Genomic DNA, 3240 nt, shown 5'->3' with positions numbered 1-3240 from the left:
AACTCCGAAGTTAAGCGTGCTCGGGCGAGAGTAGTACTAGGATGGGTGACCCGCTGGGAAGTCCTCGTGTTGCATCCCTTCTTCTTTTTCCATTTAAAATTCGGTTTATTTTTGCCGGTTCGATCGGCGAATCATTTTGTTCTTCCTCTTGGCGGTAACAAGATATGGGGCAAGGCGCGGAGGCCCGCGTGCGGAGTGTGACGGGCGGCCGAGGAGAAAAAGGCATAATAGAATTTAGAGTGCTGGGAATGACGGATGTGATCATACCAGTACTAACGCACCGGATCCCATCAGAACTCCGAAGTTAAGCGTGCTTGGGCGGGAGTAGTACTAGGATGAGTGACCCTTTGGGAAGTCCTCGTGTTGCATCCCTTCCTTTCTTTTTCCTTTAAAATTCGGTTTATTTTTTCTGGTTCGATCGGCGAATCTTTTTGTTTTTTCCTCTTGGCGGAAACGAGAACGGGGGCATGGCGCAGAGGCGCGCGTGCGGGGTGTGACAGGCGGCGGAGGAGAAAGAGGCATAATAGAATTTGGAGTGCTGGAAATGACGGATGCGATCATACCGGCACTAACGCACCGGATCCCATTAGAACTCCGAATTTAAGCGTGCTTAGGCGAGAGTAGTACTAGGATGGGTGACCCCTTGGGAAGTCCTCGTGTTGCATCCTTTTTTTTTTCTGTTAAAATTCAGTTTAATTTTGCCGGTTCGATCGGTGAATCTTTTTGTTTTTCCGCTTGGCGGAAACGAGAAAGGGGGTGAGGCGCAGGGGAGCGCGTGCGGGGTGTGACGGGCGGCGGAGGAGAAAAAGGCATAATAGAATTTGGAGTGCTGGGAATGATGGATGCGATCACACCAGCACTAACGCACCGGATCCCATCGGAACTCCGAAGTTTAGCGTGCTTGGGCTAGAGTTGTACTAGGAAGGGTGACCCCTTGGGAAGTCCTCGTGTTGCATCCCTTCCTTTTTTTTCAATTTAAAATTCGGTTTAATTTTGCCGGTTCGATCGGCGAATCTTTTTGTTTTTCCTCTTGGCGGAAACAAGAAAGGAGGCGAGGAGCAGAGGCCCGCGTGCGGGGTGTGACAGGCGTCACATGAGAAATTGGCTTAATAGAATTTGGAGTGCTGGGAATGACGGATGCGATCAAACCAGCACTAACGCACCGGATCCCATCAGAACTCCGAAGTTAGGCTTGCTTGGGCGAGAGTAGTACTTGGATGGGTGACCCCCTGGGAAGTCCATGTGTTGCATCCCTTTCTATTTTTTTTCCTATAAAATTCGGTTTAATTTTGCCGGTTCGATCGACGAATCTTTTTGTTTTTCTCTGGGCGGAAACGAAAAAGGGGGCAAGGCGCAGGGGCGCGCGCGCGGGGTGTGACGGGCGGCGGAGGAGAAAGAGGCATAATAGAATTTGGAGTGCTGGGAATGACGTATGCGATCATACCAGCACTAACGCACCGGATCCCATCAGAACTCTGAACTTAAGCGTGCATGGGCGAGAGTAGTACTAGGATGGGTGACCTCCTCGGAAGTCCTCGTGTTGCATCCCTTTTTTTTCCCTTTAAAATTTAGTTTAATTTTGTCGGTTCGATCGGCGAATCTTTTTGTTTTTCCTCTTGGCGGAAACGAGAAAGGGGGCAAGGCGCAGGGGCGCGCGTGCGGGGTGTGACGGGCGGAGGAGGAGAAAGAAGCGTAATAGAATTTGGAGTGCTGGGAATGATGGATGCGATCATACCAGCACTAACGCACCGGATCCCATCAGAACTCCGAAGTTAAGCGTGCTTGGGCGAGAGTAGTACTCGGATGGGTGACCCCCTGGGAAATCCTCGTGTTGCATCCCTTTCTTTTTTTTTCCTTTAAAATTCGATTTATTTTTGCCGGTTCGACAGGCGAATCTTTTTATTTTTCCTCTTGGCGAAAACGAGAACGGGGGCAAGGCGCAGGGGCGCGCGTGCGGGGTGTGACTGGCGGCGGAGGAGAAAGAGGCATAATAGAATTTGGAGTGTTTGGAATGACGGATGCGATCATACCAGCACTAACGCACCGGATCCCATCAGAACTCCGAAGTTAAGCGTGTTTGGGCGAGAGTAGTACTAGGATGAGTGACCCTTTGGGAAGTCCTCGTGTTGCATCCCTTTCTTTCTTTTTCCTTTAAAATTCGGTTTATTTTTTCTGGTTCGATCGGCGAATCTTTTTGTTTTTCCTCTTGGTGGAAACGAGAACGGGGGCAAGGCGCAGGGGCGCGCGTGCGGGGTGTGACGGGCGGCGGAGGAGAAAGATGCATAATAGAATTTGGAGTGCTGGGAATGACGGATGCGATCATACCAGAACTAACGCACCGGATCCCATCAGACCTCCAAAGTTAGCTTGCTTGGGCGAGAGTAGTGTTGCATCCCTTCCTTTATTTTTCCTTTAAAATTTGGTTTAATTTTGCCCGTTCGATCGACGAATCTTTTTATTTTTCCTCTTGGCGGAAACGAGAATGGGGGCAAGGCGCAAGGGCGCGCGTGCGGTGTGTGACTGGCGGCGCAGGAGAAAGAGGCATAATAGAATTTGGAGTGCTGGGAATGACGGTTGCGATCATACCAGCACTAACGCCCCGAATCCCGTCAGAAGTTTAAAGTTAATCCTTTATTTTTGTCCTTTAAATTTCGGTTTAATTTTGCCGGTTAGATCGACGAATCTTTTTGTTTTTCCTCTTGGCGGAAACAAGAAAGGAGGCGGGGCGCAGAGGCCCGCGTGCGGGGTGTGACGGGCGGCGGAGGATAAAAAGGCATAATAGAATTTGGAGTGCTAGCAATGACGGAATCGATCAAACCAAGACTAACGCACCGGATCCCATCAGAACTTTGAAGTTAAACGTGCTTGGGCGGGAGTAGTACTAGGATGGGTGACCCCCTGGGAAGTCCTCGTGTTGCATCCCTTCATTTTTTTGTTCCATTAAAATTAAGTTTAATTTTGCCGGTTCGATCGGCGAATCTTTTTATTTTTCCAATTGACGGAAACGAGAAAGGGGGCAAGGCACAGGGGCGCGCGTGCTGGGTGTGACGGGCGGCGCAGGAAAAAGAGGCACAATAGAATTTGGAGTACTGGGAATGACGGATGCGATCATACCTGCACTAACGCACCGGATCCCTTGAGAACTCCGAAGTCAAGCGTGCTTGGGCGGGAGTAGTAATAGGATGGGTGACCCCCTGGGAAGTTCTCGTGTTGCATCCCTTCTTTTTTTTTTCCTTAAAA

General features: G+C 50.1%; 9 non-coding genes across 9 annotated transcripts; all 9 read left to right on the top strand.

The window, feature by feature from the left end:
- The first annotated feature begins 253 nt into the window (after nucleotides 1–253).
- On the top strand, nucleotides 254–372 carry LOC124893073. Its single transcript, XR_007050536.1, has one exon. It is a non-coding gene; the product is annotated as a 5S ribosomal RNA (ribosomal RNA).
- Nucleotides 373–549: 177 nt separating this feature from the next.
- LOC124893074 lies at nucleotides 550–668 on the top strand. Its single transcript, XR_007050537.1, has one exon. It is a non-coding gene; the product is annotated as a 5S ribosomal RNA (ribosomal RNA).
- A 172-nt stretch (nucleotides 669–840) lies between these two features.
- On the top strand, nucleotides 841–959 carry LOC124893070. The gene has a single exon (XR_007050533.1). It is a non-coding gene; the product is annotated as a 5S ribosomal RNA (ribosomal RNA).
- Nucleotides 960–1135: 176 nt separating this feature from the next.
- Nucleotides 1136–1254, top strand: LOC124893068. Its single transcript, XR_007050531.1, has one exon. It is a non-coding gene; the product is annotated as a 5S ribosomal RNA (ribosomal RNA).
- A 176-nt stretch (nucleotides 1255–1430) lies between these two features.
- On the top strand, nucleotides 1431–1549 carry LOC124893069. Its single transcript, XR_007050532.1, has one exon. It is a non-coding gene; the product is annotated as a 5S ribosomal RNA (ribosomal RNA).
- Nucleotides 1550–1721: 172 nt separating this feature from the next.
- LOC124893067 lies at nucleotides 1722–1840 on the top strand. Its single transcript, XR_007050530.1, has one exon. It is a non-coding gene; the product is annotated as a 5S ribosomal RNA (ribosomal RNA).
- A 176-nt stretch (nucleotides 1841–2016) lies between these two features.
- LOC124893072 lies at nucleotides 2017–2135 on the top strand. The gene has a single exon (XR_007050535.1). It is a non-coding gene; the product is annotated as a 5S ribosomal RNA (ribosomal RNA).
- A 669-nt stretch (nucleotides 2136–2804) lies between these two features.
- Nucleotides 2805–2923, top strand: LOC124893071. The gene has a single exon (XR_007050534.1). It is a non-coding gene; the product is annotated as a 5S ribosomal RNA (ribosomal RNA).
- A 177-nt stretch (nucleotides 2924–3100) lies between these two features.
- On the top strand, nucleotides 3101–3219 carry LOC124893075. The gene has a single exon (XR_007050538.1). It is a non-coding gene; the product is annotated as a 5S ribosomal RNA (ribosomal RNA).
- Nucleotides 3220–3240: the final 21 nt, after the last annotated feature.

The sequence above is a fragment of the Capsicum annuum genome, unplaced genomic scaffold (genome assembly GCF_002878395.1).
Source record: "Capsicum annuum cultivar UCD-10X-F1 unplaced genomic scaffold, UCD10Xv1.1 ctg53431, whole genome shotgun sequence".
Classification (NCBI taxonomy): domain Eukaryota; kingdom Viridiplantae; phylum Streptophyta; class Magnoliopsida; order Solanales; family Solanaceae; genus Capsicum; species Capsicum annuum.
This window is presented reverse-complemented; position numbering and strand designations above follow the sequence as displayed.